Genomic DNA, 17,625 nt, shown 5'->3' with positions numbered 1-17,625 from the left:
CGGTTTCAGAGAAGAGGATTTTCAAAGACTTTCATTTATACCCAATATGGCTGCACAACTATGGAACCTATGACATCATAAATTTACACTCTGGCTCCCATTGCATACGGGATAAGATATGTGAAGTTTAGTGTTGATCAGATAGGGTTCGTTTTTCTATCCAAGGTGGCTGCCAAACCATGTGACCTATGACAATCATATGACAATATGACAATCGAAGCTGCCCCGTGCACTCACGTTTGCGAAGTTTAAGTAATTTTTTCACAATTGTGTTTTTGTCGAGACTGTATCTATCTTTCGGTGTGTGTACCTATAGTGTGTCTTTAGGAAAATTTTCGGTGTTAATTTTTCATACATGTATACTAAATCGTCGGTTAATTCGTGTCGCGTATTCTGAGGCCTAGTACTAGTACTAGTAGGCTTAGGCTACCGTCTCCGACCTTGTGGCTTTGTTTTCTCTCAGCGGTTCATTGATTGCGCTGCAATTACTTTCGTTCTCTGTTTTGTCCCAGTCGTTCATCCCATACTCATTGTTTAATATCTCAAGTCAAAAAAAAAAAAAACCCCCCCCAAAAAAACATTTCCTTCTCAGTTCTTATTCGTTTATTTGTTGTCCTTATTTGTTCGTTCGTTCTTCGTTCACGTTGTTCATGATCACGTGATCACGTTGTTAAAGATGTTTCAACTTTCCCCTGAACAAGTTTTCTGTCATATATTATAACACCTTTTTCTTCTTCTCCTATAAAAGGATGCTTTCGACTTGCTCACCAAATCAGTTCATTCCAAAAAAAAATACCATCTCTTACAGTTCCTTTTTCTACATTCCCGAAACTCTCCAGCCCTCCACCCCTCCTTCAGCGTCCTCAAACGTATTTTTGACTCGAAGGTCTCAAACTCATTTTGCAAGAAATGTTCGTTTCCCATTAATCGTACATTTTTCAAAATCCAATCTCACCCCTCCCCTCCAAATCTTCCCCATCCCCCCTTCCCTCCAAAACTTCCCCATCCCCCCTCCCCTCCAAAACTTCCCCATCACCCCTCCCCTCCAAATCTACCCCCTTACCCCTCCCCTCCAAATCTTCCCCATCACCCATCTTTTTCAAATATTCCCCCTTGCCCCTCCCCTCCAAATCTTCCCCATCACCCCTTCCCTCCAAAACTTCCCCATCACCCCTCCCCTCCAAAACCTCCCCATCTCCCCTCCCCTCCAAATCTACCCCCTTGCCCCTCCCCTCCAAATCTTCCCCATCACCCATCCCTTTCAAATCTTCCCCCTTGCCCCTCCTCTCCAAATCTTCCCCATCACCCATCGCTTTCAAATCTTCCCCCTTTACCCTCCCCTCCAAATCTTCCCCATCACTCCTTCCCTCCAAAACTTCCCCATCACCCCTCCCCTCCAAAACTTCCCCATCACCCCTCCCCTCCAAATCTACCCCCTTGCCCTTCCCCTCCAAATCTTCCCCCATCACCCATCTCTTTCAAATCTTCCCCCTGGCCCCTCCCCTCCAAATCTTCCCCATCACCCATACCTTTCAAATCTCCCCCCTTGCCTCTTCCCTCCCCTCCCCCCCAAACTCCCCCCACACCCCTCCCCTCCAAGACTCTCCCTCACTCCTCCCCTCCTAGACTCCCCTCTCACCCCTCCTCCTCAAAGCGTCCTCCCCGCTTCTTCCCCCTTCCAACTTTCACCTTCATCTCCCCCAACCTTCTGCTTCGCTTTTCCCCCTCCTCAAATAACACCTCACTGTGCCTCACCCAATCTCCATCAAACCTTTTGTCCGCCCCATTCTTCCCTTTCTCCAAGCTATTCCGAAATCTCTGACACACCTTCAACAGCTCTCCCTACCTCTTCCTCCTCTTCCACATCTTACCCTACCTCTCCCCCCCCTGTTCCGTATCTGATGCTCCCCCTTCCTCTTCATTAACGGTATGGACCTCAAACATCCGGGGCCTTCGCTCAAACTTGACTGATCTCTCCATACAGGTTGCTTCTGACAAAGCAGATGTGATCTGCTTAACAGAAACTTTCCTCCTTCATGATGTCTCTGATTCCTTGGTATCTCTCCCAGGTTACTCCCTCCTCCGGTATGATAGACCTGAGCCTCGTCCTGGAGGTGGGGTTGTTATCTTTATTTAAAAAAACTCTCTTCCTCACTGGCCCTGCACTGCCCTCTCTCCACCTCACCCCCAGGAATACCTTTGGCTACGGCTTCCCCTTTGCTCCCACCTTTTGTTCATATGTGTGTTGTACCGTCCACCAAACAGTGATGACTCCATCTACATCTCGCTGTCTGATAATATGGACCAACTTCTTTCTACCCATCCCAACTCTCTCTTCCTCATATGTGGTGATTTCAATTGTCACCATGCCAGTTGGCTGGGTGTGGGTACCTCATTCACCAGCCATGGCTCTTCAGCAAAGGACTTCTGCGACTCACTGGGACTGACACAATCTGTCAATTTCCCGACCCGGATCTCAGTCAACGGAGTATCTTCTCTTCTGGACTTGGTTATGACAAACTTCCCTGCAAATGTCTCCTGCTCTTCTTCTGCTCCAATCGGTTCTTCTGATCATGTGCTTGTCAAAGTGGACATCTCTCTGACCATTCTCAGAGAGCCTCCTCAGCGTCGTCGAGTCTGGCATTTCACTCAGGCCAACTGGCACGGTTTTCAAGCAGCCATCAATCATCTGGACTGGTCTCCCATCTCTACCGCCTCTGACATCAACTCATCCTGGGAATTCTTCCAAAGTAAATTACTCTCTCTCATGCACAGATTTATCCCATCTCGTCTTCAGTTGTCATACCCTTCCTCCCGTCCATGGTACACGGAATCTTGTGGTGAGGCTGTTGCCCAGAAACAACTTGCTTTCGTCTCCTGGAAAGCAAATCCAACGGAAGGAAATCTCATTTCCTTTCACAAAGCCCGAAACAAGTGTGTGTCCACCCTCAGGAGAGCCAGGAAACTATATCTCTCCGTTCTCAAGACCGAACTCTCTTATCTGTCTCCCTCTTCCAAATCCTGGTGGCATCTGGTCAAATCTGTTTCTGGTGTTTGTTCCCCCTCCATCCCCTCCCTCACCTGAAACGGCTACACGGCTGACTCCGCACGTGAAAAAGCTGAATGGCTCAACTCTGTGTTTGCCTCTAAATCTTGTGTCCCAAACCCATCCCTCTATCTACCCACCATACCCAGTCGTACCCAGCTGCTCCTGGACTCTGTGTCCTTTCCTCCTGACAAGGTGGAAAAGTTTCTGTCAACCCTCGACTCTGATTCTGCAACTGGTCCTGACGGCATCAGCCCACGGGTCCTAAAATCATGTTCTTCCGCTCTTTTACTCCCTCTCTCTGTTCTCTTCACCCTCTCTTTTGCTCAAGGTCATCTGCCATCTGCTTAAAAATCAGCCAACATCACCGCTTTGCACAAAAAAGGTGCAAAAACAGATCGTAGCAACTACAGACCAATCAGCCTTCTCCCAATTATCAGCAAAGTCATGGAATCCATCATTGCTTCAGATATGAAATCTTTCCTCTTCTCCAATGGCTTGATCTCTGACCATCAATTTGGTTTCAGACCTGGTCACTCTACTCTGGACATGCTGCTTCTGCTTTCTCAACAATGGATGGAGGTCCTCAATGCCAAACAGAAAATTAGAGCTGTCTCCCTTGACATATCACGTGCCTTCGATATAGCCTGTCACCCCGCTCTGCTCACCAAACTCTCCTCCTTTGGTATCCATGGAAATCTCCACGCATGGCTGGCGGACTTCCTCTCTAGTCGTAGTCAACATGTGGCCCTGAAAGGGTTTCTCTCATCTCCTCTTCCCGTTCAGGCTGGAGTTCCCCAAGGCAGTGTCCTGGGCCCTGTGCTTTTTCTGGTCTTCATCAATGATCTCTCTGACTCTCTTGAAAATCCTCTATCTCTTTGCTGACGACTCTACTCTCTGTCGCTCCATTCGTCATCCCTCAGATCGGCAGTCTGCAGCCTCCTCACTCTCTGCAGACCTGGACAAAATCACAGACTGGGCAAACAAGTGGAACATGTCTTTCAATCCTCACAAATCTCACACTCTTACGATGTCTCTCCGAAAAGACCGACTGGACAACCCTCCCATCCACTTTCTGAATAATCCTCTCCAAGAAGTTCTGTCACTCAAGCTTTTGGGTCTCACTATCTGCCATGATCTTTCCTGGGAAAACCACATTTCAAATCTGGCCTCCAAAGCCAGTCGCCGACTGGGCATCCTCCGTCGTGCGAAGTCCTTCCTTGGCACACCTGAGCTCCTCACCACATACAAGGCTTTCATCCGCAGCTCAATGGAATACTGCTCTCCCCTCTGGGCTGGCGCTCCTGCCTCACACCTAGCTCGTCTTCACGCTGTTGAAACCAAAGCGTTCAGAATCATTGGAATCTCCCGCGATGAAGCTAACTCCAAGCGCCTTTCACTCACTCACCGCAGGCAGGTTGGTGGTCTTTCTGTCTTCTACCGACTCCTCTCTGGCCTTGCCCCCCCAGCTCTCTCTGGGCTCTGTCCCCCAAATATTCCTACAGGTCGCACAAGATCTGCCTGCAACCCTCTTATGGTTAAACTGCCAAAATCAAGACTTTCTGCTCACCTTCACTCCTTCATTCCTCTTTTCTCCCGCCTCTGGAACAAACTCCCTCACTCTCTTCAATGCCACTCCACCCTCCAGGTCTTTAAAACAGCTGTTCACCACCATCTCTTATCTTCCCCCATCCAAAACCTTGATCTTTTCTACCCCCGCTATTTTCACCCCAAATCCTACACTTTTTTGAAATACCAACTTCTGTCCTGGAAGTCCTTGGTCTCCTTGTGTTTTACACCTCCCCCCCACCCCCTTCCCACGCCTCCTCCCCCCAGGCCCTCTCCTTCCCGCGCTTCTCCCTGCTCTCAGGTGTTGTGTTTGTGTGCTTCCCCTCCTCTCCCCATCTTGTCTTCCGCTCCCTCTTTTTGTATGTTTTGTTTGTCTGGTTGCTTTGTTTGTGAAATAAATGTTAGCTCGTTCACGAGCCTCGATTCAGTATACAAAAAAAAAACAAAAAAAACTTTCCGTAGCAATGATGTCAGATGATATTTGGAAAGTTTCACTTCAATAGGTTCAGCTGTTTCAGATAAATATTTATTGATTGATTTATTTCATTTGATCCAACATGATTTCTATCCTTCCTTCCCACCCCCGCTCTCCCCCAACTAATATCCCCCTGTTGTATAGTGGAATATGAAGGAAGCTGACGTCACCAATGTCGAAAAGCCGACGTGCTGAGTAAATGTGCGCATGCGTGAATATAATATCGTGGTTATTCCCTTCATGACTTGTGAGTCGTGTTTCGTCAACGCCGCGGGTTGTATGCAGATTGGATTCATTCGGTGTATTCACCTGTCCAGGACATAACACTCCCCACCTGTGGTGTTACCAGAAAGGGTAGCGACGGGTTCACAGCCCACGGGACTCTCTTGAGGTCCAAAACGAGAATTCCCGGAAGGTATTTTGACCCAGCACAAACTTTTGGAGCACATGGATGTCACATTAATGTTTGTTAAAGATTCGCGTGACGTGAACAAAAAATGTTTTATTTACAATAGATAATTATATAATAATCAGCTTCGGCAATCCAACTACCCATCCAATACATACCAGAAAATCAAAACTTGATCAGCAATACCAGGATGGGTTGCTGTGAGAGACCAGGTCACGACCTCATGGTCATAGGTAAACGTGAACAATGTGCTAAGCCCCTTCTGACTCCTGGAAGGTAAGCCCTTCCCATGCTCCTTTAAGGTAGCCCCTTCCCACTCCTGTAAAGTAAGCCCCCTCCCACCCATCGAATGTAAGCCCCCAGCCACTCATGGTAGGTAAGCTCCTTCCCACTCCTGTAAGGTAATGTCGGCGAAGCCCGAAGGGCATTGTAGTGTAGAACAGCGTTTGTCTGTCCGTATGTCCCCTCAAATGTACACCAATCAGAGCTGAGGATCTGGTCACATGACAGGGGAACAGCATTTAGTAACCATTACAATTGCATATTTTACTAATAGGAAAGACAACAACCTTCTGTGGAATGTTTTGTGGTCCCAACGAGTGTCGTAATGTAGGATGTTTCAAAAATTCCTCAATACAATTTATGAATACCTCCGCCACCAAAGGTGTATGGAGGTTGTGTCATGTATGAAGGTGCAAATATTCCCCGTTTTATCCGGACACCGTGACCGCGGGTTTATTTCCATTTCCGGGAGTTACGGCTCAGCTCAGACGGCGCTGGGATGAATCGGGCCTGTAGGCCTATCTGCAGAGTCAATAAACGTGTGCAACAATCGATCATAGTCTGTCGAGATACCTTACATGGCGACGAGGATAAACATATAGACCATGACTTATTTCGGCCATATCGATGAATTCGACCCTCATGAGGGAGATTTTGACACGTATTCTGAGCGGTTGTCTTTCTACTTCGAAGCGAATGACATCGCGACTGAAGCCCGGATGAAGGCCGTCTTCCTGTCCGTTTGCGGGGGTGAGACGTTCACACTCATTAAAAACCTGATTTGTCCTCTGACAATCCATGAGCTCACGTACACAGAGCTCAAGGCCGCTTTGAAGGAACATTGTAATCCATCTCCTTCAGTCATCCTGTGTCGGTTTAATTTTTACATGTGCAGACAGCATCAAGGTCAGTCGATCGCAGACTTCATTGCACACCTCAAAAAACTGTCACATCTGTGTGAGTTTGGGACACGATTGACGACATGCTCCCATGATTTGCTGGTGGTTGGCATGTCCAATGATCACACTCGTAGACGCCTGCTTGCTGAGAGAAGACTGGCGTTCCAAAATGCCAGAGACCGCCATTTCCATGGAGAAAGTGCTGAACGCAACGCTACAAGCATCGGTGCCACTCGCTCGTCTGGTACCAGCCCTGCCGTGAATCGGTTGGATCATGATCAGCCAAAACGTTGGAACAAGGCTCCTCGTCAGAAGCCAGTGCGGTCTCAAACCCACAACAAATGTTTTCGGTGCAACGGAAAGCACCCTCCGGAGACGTGTCGGTTCAAAGATGCGACCTGCCATTTTTGTTCGAAAACCGCCATATTGCTCCAGCTTGCATCACTCGCAAATCAGGAAAAGAGAAAGCTGCTGACAAGAAGATTCACCAGTTTATCGGTTCGGAGGAACCTGAGCTTGACCAGGTGAGCTCTGTTTCCGACAACTCAGAATCGTATGACCTGTTTCATATTGATTCTCGCCATAAGCGGGATCCTTTTCTTGCCATTGTTGTCGTCAACAATCGACCATTGCAAATGGAGGTCGACACTGGTGCAGCCGTCTCGCTCATCAGCCGTGCTGTTTTCACAAACCTGTGGAGTGATGCTGACCGACCCCACCTGAAACCTACAAACTATGGACTCTCGACCAATACAGGTGAGAAGATTGTTCCCTGCAGTACATGTGATGTTACGGTGGGCTACGATAACCGTGAGTTTCACCTACCCCTGATCGTCATTCCTGGAAAGGGCCCTTCCTTACTAGGCAGGAGCTGGTTGAGCATAATTCAACTGAAGTGAAAAAGCATTCATCAACTCCGGGCAGCCAACGTTTCTCCTACCGCAGCATACACACTCAAAAATGTGCTGGATACGTACCCGGATGTCTTCAAGGATGAGCTTGGAACCTTGAAAGGACATACGGCTAAACTCAGTGTTGACCGGGATGCCAATCCTATATTTTGCAGAGCTCGCCCAGTCCCTTTCGCCCTGCGGGAGCGGATTGACAAGGAACTGGATCATCTTGAAAATCTGGGGATCATCGCGCAAATTCAGTATGCCGAATGGGCGGCGCCCATCATTCCGGTCATAAAATCAGACCAGTCCATTCGCATATTTGGAGATTATAAAATGACCATGAACAAGTGTTCTTCATTGGATAAATACCCAATCCCGAGGATTGAAGACCTCTACGCTTGTCTCACGGGAGGCAAGACTTTTACTAAACTCGATCTCAAATCCACCTATCTACAGCTCTGCTTGGATGAGAATTCGAAACAGTATCTTACCATCAACACGCATCGTCGGTTGACAGGTACCACCGACTCAGTTTTGGAGTGAAATCTGCACTTGGCATTTATAGTTTTGCATTTATAGATAGTTTGTTTGCTGCCGAACTCAACGTAGTTTGTTACCAGGATGATATTCTGGTCACTGGTCGTACGGATGCGGAACATCTACAAAACATGGATAGAGTTCTGAAGAGGATTTCGGACTCCGGCCGACGTTTGCGTCGAGACAAGTGCAAGTTTATGGTGCCATTGGTCACGTACTTGGGTCATACAATTGATGCCGAGGGTCTACACCCGACAGATGAGAAAGTCCGAGCTATCAAGGATGCTCCTGCTCCACAAGACGTAACCGAATTGAAGTCATACCTCAGTTTGCTTCAGTTCTATGGTCGTTACATCCCGAATATGACCGACGTTTTGGGCCCCATTTATCGTCTTTTGAGGAAAGGAGTCTCCTGGAGCTGGGGACCACTGAACAATCAGCATTCCAGACCTCCAAGGATCTGCTCAAATCGTCCAATGTTCTCGTTCATTTTGATCCAGAGCAGGATCTTGTGCTGACATGCGATGCCTGTCGGTATAGAGTGGGGAGTGTATTATCACACGTGATGCCTGATGGTACGGAAAGACCTGTTGCATTTGCTTCCAGAACGTTGTCCCTGGCAGAGAAGAACTATTCCCAACTTGACAAGGAAGGATTGGGAATCGTTTTCGGCGTCAGCAAATTTCGCCAGTACCTTCTTGGACATCATTTCACGATTCGCACTGATCACAAGCCGCTGATCAGTCTGTTTGGTCCAACTAAGGCGACGTCTGACACACTTCTGCCCAGGATCATCCAATGGTCCCTGTTTCCCGCTGCTTATGACTACACCATATGTTATAAGCCTGGTTCGTCTATCACAAATGCAGATGCCATGAGTCGATTACCCCTTCCAGAATCTGTTGATGATTCGCCTACACCAGGATCCATTATCGCACTGATGGATCATCTGGAAGATTGTGCTGTCGATGCCAGTCAGATCCGCACCCATACTCGGAGAGACCCCATTCTGTCTAGAACTGTCCAGGCTGTGCAGCTTGGATAGCATTTGCTACCTGAGGGTGACCCAGCTTTTGCAGCTTTTAAAGCACTGTTACGTGCTCCTCCCTGACCCCCTGGTCACGGTGTACCTCCGAGCCCCGAGAGGAATCACGGCAGAAAAATGTGTTATTCTGTATGTCAAAGATCAATGGAGAAGCCACCCCAATTGTTAATCACAAACAAATATTGTATTAAGATCACACAAGAATAACAGTACAACAATAATAGTAATCAAAAGTACAATCAATATGTCCTATGATGGTACCATCAGTTTCGTAATATATAACTCACTGTGCTCCAAGTGAGTGAACCAAGAACATTCCCCAATGTCTCTTATTCCCGGCTTGAAGCCAAAGTTGTTTCGCTCCAGCGATCGCCAGAACGATGTCCAATCGAGACCAGAATCCCGTGCGGATGGCGAGTACAGTCACACAGCCAAAGCTGCACAAAGGCGCCCTCAAGGCGACTGGGAAATCCAAAGGCGCCCTCCAGGCGACTGGGAAATCACACCCTCAGGTATGGACTTTCACGGCTCACAGTCGGCGAACTGCAAATTAATCTTCAAAAGCCACGGTGCACACACACACACACACACACACACACACACACACCAGATACGTCTGAAAGCGGTGAAAATGGCTGACGAAGCAAAGAAACCTTGCTCGACGCGCGAAGCGTGTGAGTCAAAATGGCCGACGACCCATTCTTGAGACGTAACGGCCCGACGATAATTCTCCTCGGAATCCACCGCCAAAATCCTGACACGCAGGTTGATCGGTCACAGCGATGACATCTCTGTCGCAGGAATCCCTTTCCCGGGAAACCCGAAAGTTCGCGAGTGACTCCCGTTCGACAACGTTCGCTTCAGAGCTCGGAGCAGCTCGGCTTTCTTGTCCGACTCACTCGCTCCGCCTTCTTTCTCTCCTCTTCCTCTTCGTCGCCGTCCGGTTCCTGTTTCATTTAAAACATTAACCTTTTTACCTTTTGACAATAATAATTGCTATTTCCCTCAAACAACAATAATAATAACACATGGAACCAGAAATGTTTCAAGTGGATGAAAACCACAACAACGGAAGTGACGAATCCGTAACAGCACGTAAAAACGAACTCAGCGTGGAAAATGGTTACCTACTCTGGGGATGTCTTGTCGTGATCCCGGAAAATCTGCGTTCCAGGGTCATGGATGAAATCACAACATCTCAATGGGATTTAGATCCAGGCTTTGATTTGGCCATTCCAGAACCCTCCATTTCTTTCTTTTCAGCCATTCCTTGGTGGATTTACTGGTATGTTTAGGGTCATAGCAGGTTGGTGGTCTTTCCGTCTTCTACCGACTCCTCTCTGGCCTTGCCACCCCAGCTCTCTCTGGGCTCTGTCCCGCAAATATTCCTACAGGTCGCACAAGATCTGCCTGCAACCTTCTTATGGTTAAACTGCCAAAATCAAGACTCTCTGCTCACCTTCACTCCTTCATTCCTCTTTTCTCCCACCTCTGGAACAAACTCCCTCACTCTCTTCAATCCCACTCCACCCTCCAGGTCTTTAAAACAGCTGTTCACCACCATCTCTTATCTTCCCCCATCCAAAACCTTGATATTTTCTACCCCCGCTAATTTCACCCCAATTCCACTTTTTTGAAATACCAACTTCTGTCCTGGAAGTCCTTGGTGTCCTTGTGTTTTATACTTCTCCCACCTCCCCCCCTTCCCACGCCTCCTCCCCCCAAGCCCTCCCCCTCCCACACATCTCCCTGCTCTCAAATGTTGTGTTTGTGTGCTTCCCCTGCTCTCCCCATCTTGTCTTCCGCTCCCTCTTTTTATATATTTTGCTTGTCTGGTTGATTTGTTGGTGAAGTAAATGTTAGCTCTTTCACGAGCCTCGATTCAGTATACAAAAAAACCCCAAAAAAAACATTGTCATGTTGCAAGGTCCACCTTCGGTTAAAGCTTAAAAAATTAAAAAGAGCTTCAACTTTCTGACAGATGGCCTCACATTATCCTCCAGCACCCTCTGGTACAATGAAGAATTCATTGTGGATTATATGATGGTGAGCTGCCCAGGCCCTGATGCAGCAAAGCTGCCCCAAACCATAATATTTCCACCACCATGCTTTACAGTTGGTATCAGGTTCTTGTGCTGTCTTTGATTTTCACCAAACATGTCTTCTGGTACTGTGGCCAAATAGCTCTACCTTTGACTCATCTGTCCAGAGCACATTGTTCCACAAGTGCTGGTCTTTGCCTCGGTGTTCATTGGCAATCTTTAGTCTTGCCCTGATGTTATTTCTGGACAGCAAAGGTTTCCTCCTGGCACACCTCCCATGTAGATCAAATTTGTGCAGCCTCTTCCTAATGGTAGACCCGTGTACTTTGACATCAACAGTGGCAAGAGCTACCTGTAGGTCCCGTGATGACATTCTGGGGTTCTTGGAGACTTCTTTCAGCATCTTGCGGTCTGCTCTCAGGCTGAACTTGCTGGGGCGGCCTGGCCTGAACAAGTTGGCAGTTGATTGGAATCTTCTCCATTTGTAGATGATCTTCCGGACAGTCGAATGATTTATTTCAAATTATTTGGAGATCTTTTTAAATCCCTTCGCAGACTCGTAGGCATCGAATGACCTTCTTTCTGAAAGCCTCAGAGAGCTCTTTTGATCTAGGCATGGTGACGCCGCACACTTCAACAACAAAGAGCAATCCAAACTGAATGTCTGAGGTTTAAATAAGACAGGTTCCTCCAAGATCCTCTCTAACGATGTTTTAATCATTTGCACCTGGGCTGGTGCACCTGATTCTCATTTTAGGTATTTTAAGTAGTGATAAATGTAGGGGTGTACTTACTTTATCCACATGCAAAATTTGCATTTATGTTTATTTAAATTATACAATGGACTACAAAATGTAAATGTTTTATGATATTTGTTATATTATGTCACCTTTATCTAACAATATTGTTGAAATGAAGATCAAATAGCTGTATGTTGAAATATGTTGAAAAAGTCAAAACTTCACATGGGGTGTACTTACTTTTTCACGTGACTGTACGCGTTCTGTACGCGTCTGCATTTTAAAAATCAATTTCCTCGGCAACCGTTGGTCCGATTGACATGAAATTTTCACCATGGGAGGGCCTCCGCCTGGAGAAGATTTTAATGATTAGTATGACGTCATAGGTCACGTGGTACAGGCGCCATCTTGGAAAAACGTCGCACCTCTGTATCTCTGAAACCACTCCACGGAAAAAATTGAGACCTGGCTCATTGTCAACTACTCTCCCTGGGGAATAAGATGTGTTAATGATGATGTCATCGGTGCCTTCGTTATGACGTCATAATTCGACAAATACAACACATACATCCGATCATTATAAAAAAAAAATTCAGGAACTGTTGGTCTGATGGACACAAAAGTTTCAGCATAGGAACGCCTCCTCCTTTAGAATATTTTAATGATAATCAGGACGGCATAGGTCATGTGTTACAGGCGCCATCTTGGAAAAACCGAAAAACGTTGCATCTCACAAAAAGGTGCACAAAAAAGGTGCAAAAACAGATCCCAGCAACTACAGACCAATCAGCCTTCTCCCAATTATCAGCAAAGTCATGGAATCCATCATTGCTTCAGATATTAAATCTTTCCTCTTCTCCAATGGCTTGATCTCTGATCATCAATTTGGTTTCAGACCTGGTCACTCTACTCTGGACATGCTGCTTCTGCTTTCTCAACAATGGATGGAGGTCCTCAACGTCAAACAGGAAATTAGAGCTGTCTCCCTTGACATTTCACGTGCCTTCGATACGGTCTGGCACCCTGCTCTGCTCACCAAACTCTCCTCCTTTGGTATCCATGGAAATCTCCACGCATGGCTGGCGGACTTCCTCTCTGGTCGTAGTCAACGTGTGGCCCTGAATGGGTTTCTCTCATCTCCTCTTCCTGTTCAGGCTGGAGTTCCCCAAGGTAGTGTTCTGGGCCCTGTGCTTTTTCTGGTCTTCATCAATGATCTCTCTGACTCTCTGGAAAATCCTCTCTATCTCTTTGCTGACGACTCTACTCTCTGTCGCTCCATTCCTCATCCCTCAGATCGGCAGTCTGCAGCCTCCTCACTCTCTGCAGACTTGGACAAAATCAAAGACTGGTCAAACAAGTGGAACATGTCTTTCAATCCTGACAAATCTCACACTCTTACAATGTCTCTCCGAAAGGACCGACTGGACAACCCTCCCATCTACTTTCTCAACAATCCTCTCCAAGAAGTTCTGTCGCTCAAGCTTTTGGGTCTCACTATCTGCCATGATCTTTCTTGGGAAAACCACATTTCCAAGCTGGCCTCCAAAGCCAATCGCCGACTGGGCATCCTCCGTCGTGCGAAGTCCTTCCTTGGCACACCTGAGCTCCTCACCACATACAAGGCTTTCATCCACAGCTCAATGGAATACTGTTCCCCCCTCTGGGCTGGTGCTCCTGCCTCACACCTTCCTCGGCTTCACGCTGTTGAGGCCAAAGCTTTCAGAATCATTGGAATCTCCTGCGATGTAGTCAACACCGAGGGCCTTTCACTCACTCACCGCAGGCAGGTTGGTGGTCTTTCTGTCTTCTACCGACTCCTCTCCGGCCTTGCTCCCCCAGCTCTCTCTGTGCTCTGTCCCCCCAATATTCCTTCAGGTCGCACAAGATCTGCCTGCAACCCTCTTATGGTTAAACTGCCAAAGTCTAGGCTCTCTGCTCACCTTCACTCTTTCATTCCCCTTTTCTCCCGCCTCTGGAACAAACTCCCCCACTCCCTTCAATCTCACTCCTCCCTCCAGGTCTTTAAAACAGCTGTTCACCACCATCTCTTATCTTCCCCCATCGAAAACCTTGATCTTTTCTACCCCCGGTAATTCACCCCAGAGTCCTTGCAGTGTTCATATGTTTTATTCCTCTCCCACCTCCCCCCAAGTCCTCCCGATGTCCCTGCTCTCAAATGTTGTGTTTGTGTCCTTCCCCCTCTTCCCCCTCTCTTTTGTGTCCTTCCCCCTCTCTCCCCATCTTGTCTGCCGCTCCCCTTGTTTTTTGTGTTTTGTGTGTCGGTTTGTCTTTTTGTGTGATTAATGTTAGCTCTTTCACGAGCCTCGATTTGTATACAAAAAAAAAAAAGAAGAAAAAAAAGAAAATCTCTATATCTCTAAAACCGCTCTTTGGAAAAAATTGCAGCGTGGCTCATTGTAAAAAACTCCATATGGGGAAGAGGCGTTAACAATGATGTCATTGGTGCCATAATTATGATGTCATAATTCGACAGGGACAATGCTTAGTCTGATCAGTTTGAAATATATTGAGCATGATCTATGCAACAATTATATTAGAAAATATATATTTATGATGTCATCACTCACGTGGTCTGGCAGCCATATTGGATCAAAGAAAAAAAAATGTTCAAAAAAAGAAGAGTTGGCTTGCAACAAGTTGACTTCGCAGGGTAAGTATTCGATGAATACCATATAGTTTTGAAATGCGCACGACATGGACCTTGCTCCCGAATCCGGAAGTGAGCAGATATTAACGGTTTGATAATATCTCATAGTCCGGCAGCTAAGCTAAATATAGCATAACAATTGTGCATTTTGTGAGGAAAGCACCAAATTTGGCACACTAGTCGACTATCATATTATGAAAAGATCTGGATATTGGGCCATCTCAGATTCAGAGATTTGATTTTTGCAAGATTTGCAGATTTTTGCAGATTTGCAAGCTGAGATTGCAATGCCAGGGACGGCCGACTCCTTCCTGCGAGCTGCTCACGTCACCCGCACAAGAAGAGCTCATCAAATCACTGCAGCGGCACTGCACATCCTGCAACACCGTGCGTATGAACGCCACTGTATGACATATGCTGATGATGCAGAAGACCGACCTGAGTTCGAAGACTGGTGTCACCAGAGAGGAGAAGACATTCCCAACTTTCAGTACTGGGCAACTGTGCTGGAACTAGAGATGTTGGTACTGGTCTACGTGCGTTCTCTGCGGCAGGCTTCATTCACGATGTACCTTGATGCCCTGACGGAACCTGTCCCATGGTTCCATGCCTTAGACCACACACACTATGCCAGGTGGGTCCCTGTTCACCTGAGGGACATGGTTGCATTCCCAATGAAGTACCCAGATGTAGCCAGAGAATTCAGGGCTGGCAACTTCACTGTACAGAAGACGAAGAAGGTGTTCTCTTCGATCCCAATCGACCAGGTGCATGAACAGAATAACGCCTGCATCAAAGGAGATGGTGGAGCAGTCGGCCTTACTGACAACCCAAGTGCCCTGCGGCGTTGGATGATTGCCGGGCCAGAAGTTGCCAGGGCCATAGAAGAGTTCCAAGATGGCCATCAACACTGGGGGAGGCGAGAGGACACACGTCATCACGACCAGACACCAAGTGTACAGACCTCTTTCGCCAAGGATGTCCGCGCCCTTGTCAGCGTCATAGAAGAGCTTGGCAACCCCTTTGAGGAAGAGAGCATGGATCTGGTTGTCCTTGACACAAAGGAAATTGCAGGTCCTGCTGCAGTTGAGACTGTCAGGAATGTGAAGAAGATTGGCCAAGAGCAGTTCCAGGCTTTCACCAGAGAATGCCTGGTGGAAAGGACCAAGCCAATTGATGATGCAATTCGTCGGAACAAGCTGAAGGTGTCATTTTGGAAAATGGCTGCCACAGCCATCAGGGGCTGAATTTGAGATGGCCCAATATCCAAATCTGTTCATAATAGGATAGTCTATACTCTATTGTGTGCCAAATTTGGTGCTTTCCTCACAAAATGCACAATTGTTATGCTAAGTTGCCCCACTATCAATACAATCGTGATTTAACATTATATTTTGATATATTAATACTATCACATTAATTTGTGATTGGAATGATGAATGATGCTGTTTGGAATAAAAAATATAGAGATATTGAGTTTAAAGAATGAGGAAATGACATAAGGGTTTTCATCCGTGACATTCGTGGATTCCCCATTTGCAGTTTCGCCATCGACTGGATATAGCAACTTATAATTAATGGGTCATTGTTTTTTTCTTTGTTATTCTTTTGTAATCAAAGTCGATGCTCATGGATAAGTATTTGCTCAAAAATAGATGATTCATTGATGCTTTTATTTGGAAGATATCTCCACAGGTTTGTCAAAACTTTACACCTTTACAGTTGTCAGGTGTGGGGAACCCATAAGATGAACAGGAAGACCCATAAACCTGCAAAGCTCGTGAAAATCGTAAAATCCGAGAATAAAAGGAATAAGCTTGTCTTTTCCAAAGGAATCGCAAAGCAAAAATAGGCCAAATATAAAATAGGCAAACCTCACAATAGCAAATGTAAGAGAAAACACATTTTATATGGAATGGGAAGGAATACATTGCAATGGAATGGAATGACATCAAGAATGATTAATGTTCATCCCTCCCTGCACCCACCCTCCAAGTTTAGAGTTCGTTATCAGGACCTATTGTCGTGATAATGAGGGTAATTAGGTAACCCCCTGAGGGCTGGACAAGCACGTGTTGTTTTATGAAAGCTCATATAAAGAAAATAATGATATAACATCGTAGTACAACAACATTCATGCCGGGTCCCTCATACTCGAGGACTGCAAAGGAGGGGTAGTGTTATGGGTGAAGCTTTTCCCACGAACCTGAATGAAATCATTTTTATATTTATGCCACGGAATTGTTTGTAACTAAATGATAGGAGCATATAATTTTTTTTTAATGTTGAAGACTCCGGTCACAGACCTCATCGAAGACAGGCCTTAAATAACTGCATTGATAAATGTGAGGAAAGAGAAGTAAAAGAGAGAGAATCAGAATGTAAAGGTGAGGAGTGAAAATGAGTAAGACAAGTCAGGAGACGACGATGGTTCACAAGCGAGCGGTATTCAATGACAAATGACGGACTATAACCGAAACAGGCCCGGACAGGCCAGGCCCGGAAATGTCAAATCGAAGGTTACTGACCTTGAAATGAGATAGAAAATAATGTATAATCAGTTATGAGGCTAGTTAGCTACACAATACCGAAAATTCGGTGAAAAATGAAATGGGGAAAAAATAATAATAATAAATAAATAAATAAATTTAAAAAATGAAAAAAAAAATTAAAAATTAAAAATCGAGCTAGACACACGACACATGACACATGACATTGGCCTAACCAAATATCGAAACCCCTGTCAGATTCCACCAAACCCCTCGGAGAGGATGTAGCTTGAACTCGATTACACCCTAAAAAGACATCTTTTTCGGGTGTGGCTCCGCCCACAATGGGCGCAATACGCCCACTCCAGGCAGGACACAACTAGATCATGATATCAACCTCCCACTCAAGTTTCATCAAGACCAGATGATATCATCGGGTAGTTATGCTGCGGACACACACACACACACACACACACACACACACACACACACACACACACACACACACAGACAGACAGACACACACAC

At 46.4% G+C, this 17,625-nt stretch overlaps 1 protein-coding gene across 1 annotated transcript in view; it reads left to right on the top strand.

The window, feature by feature from the left end:
• LOC137431435 (band 4.1-like protein 5) overlaps nucleotides 1-17,625 on the top strand; it is a 158,042-nt gene that overhangs the window by 775 nt on the left and 139,642 nt on the right. The window lies entirely within an intron of this gene.

Source organism: Myxine glutinosa, chromosome 7 (genome assembly GCF_964187855.1).
Source record: "Myxine glutinosa chromosome 7, kmMyxGlut1.1, whole genome shotgun sequence".
In the NCBI taxonomy this organism is placed as follows: domain Eukaryota; kingdom Metazoa; phylum Chordata; class Myxini; order Myxiniformes; family Myxinidae; genus Myxine; species Myxine glutinosa.
Note: the sequence above shows the minus strand (reverse complement) of the source record. Positions and strands in the feature narration are given on the sequence as shown.